Source organism: Triticum aestivum, chromosome 7A, assembly GCF_018294505.1.
Source record: "Triticum aestivum cultivar Chinese Spring chromosome 7A, IWGSC CS RefSeq v2.1, whole genome shotgun sequence".
Lineage (NCBI taxonomy): Eukaryota > Viridiplantae > Streptophyta > Magnoliopsida > Poales > Poaceae > Triticum > Triticum aestivum.
This window is the reverse complement of record NC_057812.1, coordinates 14886640-14900490: the sequence shown is the minus strand read 5'-3', so window position 1 is coordinate 14900490 and position 13851 is coordinate 14886640.

Genomic DNA, 13851 nt, shown 5'->3' with positions numbered 1-13851 from the left:
GAACATATCAACTTGACATCACATAAAAATTCAAACAATGCCATGTGTTCGAAGACACAAAAATCCTATAACTTGCCATGTACTCCCTCCGGTCCCTTTTAGTTCGCATATAAGATTTGTCCGAAGTCAAACCTCGTAAAGTTTGACCAACTTTATAGAAAAAAATATCAACATTCACAATGTGAAATCAATACGAGTAGATGCGTCATGACTTAAGGTTTCATATTGTATATCTTTAGCATGGTAGATGCTGATATTTGTTCTTATAAATATGATCAAACTTTGTGAAGTTTGACTTCAGACAATTCTTATATGCAGAGTAAAAAAGACCGGAGGGAGTACATTGGAATCTTCAGTTGATTGGTACATTCAAATTGCCATGGCATGCACAAACTTCCAACTTAAATTTACACAGAGACCTGTCAAAAGGGGACAATAGGTAGGTAGAACACAAACTTTTTGGAGCATGGCAAGTTTGTCATATATTTTAGAAGTTTTTAGAATTTGCCGTGATTTATAATTTGCCGTGTTTTAGACAAAGAGCAACCGTATGTAAAAATGCAATAAATTTTGACATATGTGTAGAAGATAAAATTTCCATCAGTTAGTTGGTGTTTTTTCCATGTAAACTTATATTTGTTTGCCATGTAAACAAATTCAGAATTTGCCAGAACATAATTTTAGTGAATTTTCCATGCGCCTAGGATGGCGGGGTACCCGGTCATGGAAGATGAGTTGTTGTGCGATGCGTGGTTGGCCATATCTGCGGATTTCGTAGCCAGAGCAGAGGGGGGATCTTCTGGCAGCGCGTGCATGATTCATTTCACGTGCGAAAGCACATTGCACCCTACGACATGCACATTAATCAACAACACAGTGTGAGGTCATATTGTATCGATGGTATGCCACCCAAACTTCCGTCACCAAGTTTCGTGACACGATTGGTCGGCTAGAGGCAAGGTGGCCATCACGCGCGGTAGAGGAGGAGATCGTAAATTTTGCTTCTTCTCACTCTCAACTTGTTGATTGAATCATTCACTCAGTGTTGGTCTCCATATTATGTAGCACACACGCATTGTCGTGATGTACCACGGCACAGTGGGATGGCCATTTACACACGTACACTCTTGGATGAAACTGAAGGGGCAGTATGTATGGGATGACATGACCCATTCATGAAACCTTGCTGAACATCCGGTTAATCTCATTGCATTAGAACTATTCTTGTACTAGACTTATTTGCATGCTATATATGGATGATCCGTGCTATTTTCTATCTGAACTTTGATGAAATCCGCCGTGTTTGCATGAATTTTGTCCGGTTAGTTGAAACCGAGCTTAAAATGTATGCGGAAAGCGTTGCATGGCCGCCTATTACATTCGTATACGTGGACTGGTTCCCCTATCTTTGTACGTATGCCGGAACAAATTTGCCGGTTAGCATTGAAGATGCCCTTACAAATCAAATACTAACATGGTCTCCCTTGTGCCAAATGGTTATAGAATGGTGTGTGTGCATGTTCCGATGGCGACATTGAGGTACCCTGTCAAGCTAGGATTGCCATGCCACCAGATACATATGCTAAGCACCAGCTAGCTTTTCCTTTATTTTTTGCAGACATCGCTAATTTTTGAATATACATAGCGTGCAACCATCATGTAGCAGTGGACGTAGGAGCGTCATTTGTTTGCGCGACAAAAAAACTGACGCCACCTACTTCATCTATTCACTTGTATATTGATCAATCTTTTTCTTTTGAGTCTATAATAATGAACAAAATTACTTATCATCTACTGGAAATTGAAGAAAACCCTTGGTTGCACATCATATCGAGGCAGGCCAGAATTAGGAATGTGAGATGATCGACGTACGCATACGTGGCGGCAAAAGGAACATATATTATTTTATTATCATACTAATATAACAAGGATCGACATCTGGGACGGGCCGGCATATGGATACAGTGCACCAGCTTCTTGTGGGAAGCATGAGTGAGATTTTCTAAAGGCTTGCATGCACGCATGGTCCACACTCCACATGCATTACTCTTTAATTAGTGCACACGCGAGAGCTGATAGATGAGGCTCGTCATTAGTGCACATGCATATAACATTAGTCTAAATTACTATCTACATAATGCAAAGTAACATACTAGTAAGCGCTATGTTACAGTAACATATTATGTTACTCCAAACACCTCTTTCTTCATTAACTACATGCCACATAAGCAAATTTGTCTTAAAATGCGCTATGTTACTAGCTAAGTTACTCCCACTATGATCAGCCTGAGTAGAGGGAGCCTAGTGGTCGACAGAAATAAGGGCATGCTCAACAGTAGAGGGAGCCTAGTGGTCGACAGAAATAAGGGCATGCTCAACGGTAGCAGGTCCATCAGGTAAATGAGATTGTGTTCATGCAGCTACTCCAAACCGCACCTCACTTGGCTGATGCTTGTTTCAAGGACCCAATACCCGTTGTCTCCAGTAGTACCAACCTCTTCAGAGTATTGTTCTGTTGTCAGAATGGCACTAGTAGCAGGTAAAGGGAGTCCATCAAGCATGATACAATAGAACATTTTCACATTCAGTTCTTGCCGACGTCTACATAGCAACGATCCAGTTCTTGCCGACGTCTCTTAACCCCTTATACATTTTCACATTCTTTTGATAATCATCTATTTTCTCTCACAAATAGCTCCTCTTTTTTCTTCATTCTCCACATATTTAATTGTGACGGTAGAGTGTTCCAACTGGTAGAAGTCCATGCTACTGCTTGAGTCAAAATGGGGAGGTATATATGCAGACACGAGAAACGAGCAGGTGTTCATGTTGGGAGTTGTTGTATCAGTATGATTTGGTATTAACTTTAGGTCCTGCCATTTTTTAAAGGTGTAGGTGAGGTGTTCCTTCATCGTCCTACTTCTTCCAAGTTCGGCACAATATTGTTCAGTCACTATAAGGCGATGCCAAGTAAAGATAGTGGCACATGCACCACAGTTGTTGGGCGACTGTTTTTGGTGAAGAGTAGAGAATTGCTCATGCGTTACAACCGGATATAAAGATTCTAATAAGTTACTCCCTTATTAGCTTTCTATATTAATGTTATTGTGTAAATAAACGTTAATAAAATCTTGTCGTGATTTACCCAACTAAACAAAAAACACTTATTTGGTAAAACTTATTGGCGTATCAAAGAAAACATATATTTTTGGTAAGTCAATAAAAGATTAGACAATTAAAACGATTTTCAAGGATAACTGAGGAATAAAACAGAAATGGGACGGAAAAAAATCTAAACAGAGAGTGGGGGTGTATGTAAGGTTGGACGAAGCAGTATGTCTGACAGGAAAATGAACATTATTCTTTTTTTAAGCAGTAGATATTGGCATGAATGAGTAGGCTGATTTTTTTTTTCCTTTGGGAACTCATGTTTGGATTGTGCCGATGTGTTGTTCGTACAAGCTTGAATTAATGTCACAGGATATTTTTTATCCAAGACATTACATTGAATATGCATCACTTCTGAAATGAGGCAATAGTGTCATCCAGAGATCGGATATGTATGAGAATATGAAACAAAGAAATGGCTGATATATGATAGGTATGAAACACAAATTTTGGAAAGATGATATTCAGAGTGTTGGTGTATTATCTACATGAAAAGAACACTCAATGCCCTTTTTTCATTTCTCCTCCATTTTAGTTAGGAGTAAGTGCATTCCCCATCAAGGTGACTTGTCCTTATAATGCCTGGTACCAAATATTATGTTTAATAGTTTGAGGGTTGTGGGTACAACACTACACCCACATGTGCCCGCTTAAACTATAGGAGCGACACCTGCCTTATGAAATAAACGTCCAAGAAAATTAATAGTAGCAGTCCATATGTTTATAATCATATAGTTTCCTTCAAAAATGGCTTACCGTTTGATTGTGGGGTATTCGAATTTCACAATACCCAATGATTTGAGATGAAGTATGCATGCATGGTGACAACAAGAAAAAATGGCTTACCGTTTAATTGTGGGGTATTCGAATTTCACAATACCCAATAATTTGAGATGAAGTATGCATGCATGGTGACAACAAGAATATGCTATATCCTAGCGGTATAGGAGAGCAATCAATACTTGAGTGGACACATAATCTGCGATTGACTGGTCAGCAATATATAGTGTGTTCTACCTTGTGTTAGGAGCATGCATAAATGAGAGTTCGAAGGCCACCATTTCCACACAAGGTATTACCTAATTATACTTGTTTCTACACAAGACCTAATGGTGCTGTGGAACTTTCTAGTAGTTAACAATAACATAAGTTGATGCATGGTCCACTGACTAACGGTCCTTTGGTTCCTGATGTCTCTCATTCCATAATGCTTATTAACCTTCTTATGTTCAGGACTACCTCCGGCTCTGTTGTTTTCTCCATCTGCCACACATATTTGAATGTGATGGAAGGTCTTCTAACTAGGAAATCTTGAGAGAAAATGGAGCGGTATATATGCACACGACTCAACCAGAATGACTGTTCACAGATATAAGGGTCAGTACTATTTTTCATTGACATTGTGTCTTTATTTTCGTAATGGTTGAAGACAATAATTGGACAATGGCGAGGCATGTAACAAGTGAATATCAAATTTCATGATTTAATATATAGAAAACCAATATTTATCATGAATCATGCCACACATATCTACTCCCTCCGTCCCAAAATTCTTGTCTTAGATTTGTCTAGATACGGATGTATCTAATACTAAAATGTGACTTGATACATCCATATTTAGACAAATCTAAAACAAGAATTTTGGGACGGAGGGAGTATATTACAGCATAATAACTACTCCTATATGTGAATAAAAAATTCAAAGTTTGGTAAGTTTACATAAAATATATATGACACTAAATTCTAGTTTCATATTATCAAACTGTTAGGCTCACATTGTATATCTTCTAGTGTACACTAGAAGGTGCATTTTGTATGAGCGCACATATTTTACGACCCAAGTCGGTTATTTATTTATTGTAACCCCGATGGTCAAGTCCGTTCAAGGCAAAGGAAAATAGCGAGGAACATATATATGCACAGGGCATCGACCTGTGGTGTGGGTGAAAACCAACCTGCCTGCATGTCACGACTCGAGTACTATAGTTTAGTTTTTCTTAATTAATTGGAAGCATCTGAGCTAGCTACTGATCAACGTTTGGCCCCTGCTAGCGCTTCTGAGGTCATCATGCGAATTCATCAACCAAAATGCCGTGTCTAATTATCATTTCCATGTACTGTACATAGAAATTGCACACATGGCCGTCTCTCCTGTGCCAAATGGCGATCAATTAATTGCATTCATGTTCGACGGCGACATTGCCGTACCGTGCCAAAGATCGTTATGCCAGCACTAGTTTTTTTCTTTTCTTTTGGGAAACAGCACTAGCTATTTTGAATTACCAACATCTTATATCAGTGATGCAGGAGCGTCATTTGTTTTCGTGACAGAAGTTTTCCGGCACCTACTTCATACCTTAACTTTTATAATAATCTTCATGTTCGACGACGACATTGCCGTACCGTGCCAAGGATAGTTATGCCAGCAGACGCATGGCATGTTACTACTAGCTCGCAAGCACTAGCTTTTCCCTTTTTCTTTTAGGAAACATCACTAGCTTCTTGAATTACCAACTAGGCATAGTGCCACCATCATATATCAGTGATGCAGGAGCGACATTTGTTTGTGTGACCTACTCCCTCCGTTCTTAAATATTTGTCTTTCTAGACATTTCAAATGAACTACCATATACGGATGTATGTAGACATATTTTAGAGTGTAGATTCACTTATTTTGCTCCGTATGTAGTCACTTATTGAAATGTCTAGAAAGACAAATATTTAGGAACGGAGGGAGTACTTCATACCTTAACTTTTATAGTAGTAATAATCTTTCTCCCTTGAGATTACTTGTCATCTACCGGGAACTGAAGAAAACCCGGCAGTTGCAGGCCGAGGCAGGCCCTGAGATTACATGACTTGATCGATTCTTGCATTCATGGTAAATTAAAAAAAAAACAGACATACTGTAACCGTTTCAGTGTAGTGCATGTAGATTTTTCAAAAGTCAATTTTGCTAACTTTGATCAAGTTTTTATATAGAAAAATATCTGCATTTAGTATATCAAATGCCAAAGCTCGACCCGCTTGATTCATCGTGGTTCACATAAGCATGCTTTAACAATTTATCAACATCCTAGGCGTGAGGCAGAATTTTCAGGTGCTTGTGTGACGAATGTGGTTGCTTACAAATGCACTGTGGTTCCTTGTACAATGGTTTATCTCTTAAGCAGTCACGTACACACTTAACCCAACAACTACCTTGTCACTTGAACAGTTTCGTACGCACCTAAACACGAGTTTGAAAAAAGTATGCTTTAATCGGTTACTAGGGAACACAAATAAAAAGGGGTTTTTACTAATCTACAAACAAAAGGGTAAAAGACGGAAAATAGAAGGTACTAAACTAGGCAAAGCGGTGCTTGAGTAACAAAAAAAGATATGTGCATACATGTCACAGCCACATATGATGCGCGCCACCACCATTGTTTCCCCATTCCGGTTTTTCGCTATGATGATTACCGATTTCCCCATGAACACGGCATAAAGCTTTAGGGGACTCTGTTACTCCCTATTGCAATGAGTGGGGAAGGAGAGAGATAGGCATTCACTACAAACCTCCGAGAGCCCACTGTCACACTAATAGTAATCCCCTCAAGTCCACAAGGAGCTAATGCTAAGTGAGCCCTCTTCACAACACCATGAGGAAATCAACACAACACATAAAAAGAGGCTGATAGGATCGCTCATAGTCATTAGGTTCTAATCATGCAAGGGTTCATTCAAATCCTCAAGAACTAATACAACTACTCAAACATGTAAAGGGAAAACATTGAAGGGAGAGGCGTGATACAAGCCGACATTGAGCCGGTGAAGGAGAGGAGCATGGCGGAGTTGTGGAGCTGGCGCCAGTGGATATGGCAGGAATGGCGGGCATGATATATGGAGATAATATGCAACAAATGAGCTCTAAAATGCATATAAAATAGAGGCATCAACCTTGCTCAGACGGGCGGATCCGCCACCTCATCGCCGCGGATAGGGGTTCTTCCACCACTCAATGGCGGACGGACGACCACGCTACGAACCGCCGCGGATGAGCGGATCTGCCACCTCGTCGCCGGGGATAGTGGATCATTCACCGCGCAGCAGTAGACGGGCAGTCGGGCTACCGCACCACCTTGGACAGAAATCTTCCACCGCGCAGCGGTTGACGGGCGAATCTGCCACCTCACTGCCTAGGAGTGGCGGATCAACCAACGCGCCGCCGCGAAAGGGCAGAGCTGCGCGGCAAATGGGCGCACGTGCGACTAGGTCATTGGTGCTAGGGTTTCGTGGTGGAATAAGAAGGGTAGTGAGGAATGGTAGAAAAATAGAGCAGCAAGGCTACGCCTCCAACGATCTGAATCGATGTAAGCGGTTGCAAAATTGAAATGCATGCATCGACAACAAATTTGAGGCGGTTATAAAACAACAATCACATCTAATGTTTCTTGCTAGTGGTTTCATTGTTCTGACTACCTCCTGAGCTATCTACAACAATGTAAACTTTCTAGATTAGGTGTATTATAAGAGGCTTTGATCATCCTGGTCACAACCGCCTCCGGCGGCTGTTGCTAATGCTTAGTGCCGAAACCATCGTGGAATTTTGGACTTTCAGTTGTGTGCTATTGATGTTGGGTACGAGCGCTCAGTGAGAGCACTCATACCGTGCATTGTCTTTTGCTTTGAAGGATGCTCCTACGTAGGAGTGCAACCACTGACAGTGCAAGCACGGGTAGCGCTCGGCGGTCCGTGTTTTTCTTCTGGACCTTATGTTTGTCATGGCTTCGAGCTAGTACGAGTGCTGGTATGACCAGGAGCGGTCGTACCACACTCCTTTTTTCTTCTGGAGCTGCAAAACTTCATAAAGAAAATTGTGTTCCCTCCTCACATTAAGCACATAGCAAAATTGTGATGAAATATGAGGTGTGCAACAAATGTTCAGGCCACCGATACATTAAATTTTTTACCAATGAAGATTAGTCTGAAACCAACTAAAATAGCAACTATGCAAAACTTATATGTGCCAATGCAAACATGAATGCAGTTAGAGTCAAAGACACAAAACTAAGAAAGACACCTACCGAGTTCTGGGCTACCTTCCTGGCAGCGCTTTCTTTATAACCATATATATAGCTAGGCTTTGATCTCCATTAGATCATCCACCTTGATCCCAAGGGATATCAACCCCGAGAGTGAGGCCTACCTCCAACCGGGGTTGGGAGCACCTCATAGCAGAGCTCGGTCGGAGGCAAATTCACAAATCTACAAACGTGTAGTTATTTCATCAATTATATATAAACCATATACGTTGAACTGGTGAATTTTCAAGTATAAAAAACCAATGCATGTGACGTCTTTCTGCTACAAGTATGGTATAGAACAATAGCCACCCATCAATTATAGTTCAAAGTTTTGACAACTTTGTACTTACTTACGTGAAAGAATACACTAAATTAATGAGTACTCCCTCTGTAAAGAAATATAAGACCTTTTAGGTCACTACTTTAGTCTTTAGTCTAATGTGAGCATTAAGACAATTTTGGTGACCTAAAAGTCTTATATTTCTTTACAAAGGTAGTATATCCCTAGTAGAAAACAGGGCTTTCGTTCGGCCAGAAAAGAGCATTAATCCTGGTTGCGTTACGAACCGGGACTAATGTGAGCATTAGTCCCGGTTCGAGCGGCGAGGGCACCGTACAGGCATTACTCCCGGTTCAAATGGGACATTTAGTCCCGATTGGTGCCACGAACCGGTACTAAAGGGTGCCACGAACCGGTACTAATGGTGCAATTTTCAAATCCTACCCCCCCCCCCCCCCCGTGTATCGCCTTTTCAATTTTGTAAAAAGGAAAAGAAAATGATAAAAACTTCAAAAGTTAAAATCCTTCGAGATGTAGTTATGTTACCACATCTACTAGTTAGGAAAATTTAAAAACTTAAATTTGGACATGTTTCCAAAAAGTGCAGGGAAAATGTAAAACGACTATAACTTTTGCATACGATGTCAGAAAAAAATGTATAATATATCAAAATGTTCAGCACGAAAATCCGCATCCGATTTTGACGGCCTATGACCTGTTTGCAAATTTTAGAATCCTCAAATTCTAAAAGGAAAAAAAGTTATGCTCAAATTTCATTTTTTTGAATTTTTGTTAAATCTGGTCAAACTACTCATTCAAAAAGTATTAGTGTTAATAAATAATTATTCAAGAATATTAGTGTTACTAAATAATTATTTCAGTTTTTTATGAATTTTGGTCAAATCTGGTCAAACTGTGGTCAAACAATGGTCAAACTACTTATTCAAGAAATATTAGTGTTACTAAATAATTATTTCTGTTTTTTTAATTTTGGTCAAATCTGGTCAAACATTGGTCAAACTGTGGTCAAACTATGGTCAAATTGTGGTCAAACTACTTATTCAAGAAATATTAGTGTTACTAAATAAATATTGTTTTTTAGAACAATAGTTTCAAACTCAAACAGTGAAAATGTGTGACTTCATGCTCAAGCTAAAATTCCTGAGGGTTAATAGGATTGACATCCTACTATTGTCAGGAAAATAACAAGTGCAGACTTAGAAAGGAGGGAGAATAGAACCCGGAAGTTAAGCGTGCTCAGGCTGGAGTAGTGAGAGGATGGGTGACCGTCCAGGAAGTTAGATGATTTGGAATGATGAGGGGTGATTAGAGATTAGAGGTTAAATTGAGCAGTGATGAGGGGTGATTAGAGATTAGAGGTTAAAATAATTTGAAAATTTGAAAATAAAAAAATCAAAAAAGAAATTTCAAAAAATTTTCTTTAGTACCGGTTGGTGTTACCAACCGGGACTAACAGTGGACCTCCAGGCAGCGGCCATGTGGACTTAACAAAGTTTGACTTTGACCAAATCTTATATGCAGACTAAAAAAATATAGGGAGGGTATTTTCTTCCTAAAAAAAGTCGATACATGTCCTTCTCCCCCTCTCTCATCATTTTAGGTGAGCAAAAATGCGTTCACTGACAAGGCGATGCATCTTTGAACAAGTTTGAATGTACACACTAGGACTAGCCCTTTATCCACGGCTTCTTCTTACATTCCGAATGTCTCTTATTCCTTGATGCTTCTTTTCACCCTCTTCTCTGTTTATGACTAGATATTCTTTTCCCTCCATTTGCCACAAAATGTGAGTGCAACGGGAAGTGTTGTAACTAATAAAAATCGATGCTACTGCTTCAGAAGATGGAGTGGTGTATATGCACGTATCATAAACGACGTAGTGTTCATGGTTGGAAGTTGTTGGATAATTACTATTTTTGCATTGAATTCATGTCCTGACAATTTTTGTGAATGTCTACAATAAGAATTCGACAACAACTAAGCTTATAGCAAGTGAATATCATGTTCGTACATATCATTGTCGATTTTCAAGTATAAAAAAATGCCTACCACTCTTCCGTGCTACAATTGTGGTATGGAATTGTAGTCACCACTCAACAATTTCAAAGTTTTGACAACAGTTTGCATACAAAAAAAGGTGAAGATACACCAAATTAATGATTACATGCCAGCACAGTAAAAATCATAAACTGCACGGTGTGTCTTCTACAGACTAGAAGGCGAGTTTTACACGGGGAGACTACTGAAATCATCAGGCATTAAATCTATGAATCGGCGAAATATATGAACATATCAAATTGAATGATAGACAGGGATATCAAGCCAATTAATATCGTCGGACATATTGGGTTCTGCATCCGGAACATAGTTCGTACGCCAGAACAATATCGACACACCACATGTACCTGTATTCATAAAGCCACCCCTCATTTCTATTTAGCCCGTGCATAACCCCGATCACACATTACAAGTCAACATAATATTTTCTTAAATCTGGGGAGATTTTTTTAATATATTTTTCTTTCTTGGTAACTACCCCCTCTGTAAAAACAATGTAAGAGCGTTTAGATTTTAAAAAGGATAAGAATTTTCAATAAAATTTGAACCTTTTTCTATTTTCATTTCTTATTAACTAAGGACCCCATTTTAAGAATGGAAACTAATGGCAGCAAAAAAATGTCGTCCAGAATGGAAACTCCGGGCAACACGGACACGCCACCGAAACCAGAGTTGCATCCGGGACACAATCCATGCGCGCGCGCGGGCGACATGGGCACGCCACCGGGAATAGAGTTTCCGGTAAATCTTGGGCTTTTATATCCATTTTCTTTCTTCACGACTAAGATATTTTTTTTGGACGAGTCTACGCAGCGGCCGGCTGCTCGTTGGCCTGCCCGAACGGCCGGCCTAAATTTTTTTTTACCTGAAATCTCTTCCTGATCGGAAGGCTCTTGCGCCAGGTGCCACAACCGCGAACCGTCTGGCGTTTAGCGGCCAGCTCCTCGCTGTCGCTGACCGCCGAGCCCTCATCTGCTTCATCGCGCTCGCCGGCGCCCCCGGCTACGGCCTGTTCGCATCCCCGCTCCTCGCCGCCCGTCGACTCCGAGCTCCACCTCTCCGTCTTCGAGCACTTCCTCTTCTCCTGTCTCCTTCTCCGATCCCGCCGCCTCCGCGTACGCCCCGATCCACAAATCGCGCCCCGCATCCAGTCCTGGGTCTCCACCCTCGCGCCCACTGCCGGGGCAAAAATCGGAGCTCTGTCTGTATCTCTAGCTGTTGTACGCCTGCCTTAGGGAGTTCGTGCCGACTGTGTGCAAGCCGTTGCGCCGGCTCACTGGCACCCTCCTCCAGCGACCGATGCCGCCGACCCTTTCGCCCCCGCTGAGTTCTTCCTCCACATGCTCGTCGGGGTGGACTTCTGGCCGCTGCCCGTGCAGACGTACCGTGTCTTCGTACTCAAGCTGCCCTCCCGTGCTCGAGTTGAGCGAGCAGTCAAGCTGCTCGTCGATGACGAGTCGTCATGTACCTGAAGAGACTGCTGTGTTGGTGGTCCTGCACGCATGGTGTTTGAAGAAATGGCAGTGAGGAATGTGGTCTGCGATAGCGAGGCTTGATTCTGGAATCCCATGATACAGAGGCCTATGCATGAAGCGATGGTGTCCCTAACCAAAGCAACTAGGACCCTCTTTGGTAAACCTCGGGGAGAAACAACTCTCACACACCTGCAGCTTAAGCTCATTCATAAGATTGATAGAAAACAATCAAGGAAATTACTTTGGTTAGAACATAGTTGGCTATGGTAGTAGTTCAAGTTGGATTTAACCCTTAGGAAGTTGCACAACACGGTGGTACTAAGTTTGCTAGATGATGTTTTCTTAAGTTAATCTATTTTTTCTAGTCATTTTTTTGTTGGCATCCGCAACAGTTGTAGTTGCACACATAGTAGTTCTCAGTTTGATATGATCATTGAAAAATTGCACAACACGGCGACACTAAGTTTGCTGGATGATATTTATTCTTAAGTTAATCTATTTTTTCTAGTCACTTTTTTTGTTGGCATCCGCAGCAGTTGTAGTTGCACAGATAGTAGTTCTCAGTTGGATATGATCATTGAAAAGTTGCACAACACGGCGACACTAAGTTTGCTAGATGATGTTTATTCTTAAGTTAATCTATTTTTTCTAGTCACTTTTTATGTTGGCATCCGTAGTAGTTGTAGTTGCACACATAGTATTTCTCAGTTGGATATGCTCATTGGAAAATTGCACAACATCGCGATACTAAGTTTGCTAGATGATATTTTTTTCTTAACTTAATCTATTTTTTCTAGTCATTTTTTTGTTGGCACCCGCAGTAGTTGTAGTTGCACATATAATAGTTTTTAGTTGGATATAATAATTGGGAAGTTGCACGATGATTCTAAGTTTGATAGATGATGTTTTTATTAAGTTAATCTATTTTCCTATTCACTCTTTTGTTGGAATCTGCAATAGTTCTAATTGCACACATAGTAATTCTCGGTTAGATAAGAAACTTTCAAAGTTACAAAACGGAGTGTTTTCAGAAAATATACTCAAAATAGACCCTTACAATCATTTGAACCCCACCAATCACCCCCTTTTTCCTCTTTTCCTTTGCCTATCGTTTTCCCCATAGATCCCATCGCGATGGAACTTGAGGCTACAACGAGCTCGCCCGCCCTCCTCGACCGCGTCCATCACGAGCATGTCGCTCCGCCTCGGCCACTCCCAAGCGCACCTCCACCTGCGCTCGTCCACCTCGATCGCGGGCATATTGATGGAAGTAGCTGCCACCACGAGCCCGCATGCCCGTCCGCCTCAGCCATGGCCATCTCGCCGGCAGTGGCGCTAGGAAGGAAGAGTAGGTCGCATTTTGCTCCCTACCAGGGCCGTTGTCTGCCTCGACCGCGACCATCTTGCCGCCACCCCGTATGGCGCCGCCCATGCTCCATTCTCATCATGCTTGACCACAGGTGTCGTAATCTTCGGTTGTTCAAGCTTTGATCAACGATTGAGACGGGGAATCGAACCTCCCCGTGAAGAATCAAAGATTGAAGGCGGCTCAATTGGATATGATCATTGGAAAGTTTCACACACAGCGATACTAAGTTGGCTAGATGACATGTCATGCTGGCATTGAATGTTTGGTACCTTAAATATTTTTCATGTATCACTCTTTCGTATTTGAATGATATTAGCTTTTTTTAGCAACAAATTGATTTAGTTTGCATCAAAGTTTTTCTCTCTAATAGGGGCAAACACATTTCATGATTAAGCAGAAGAAGTTGCACAATCA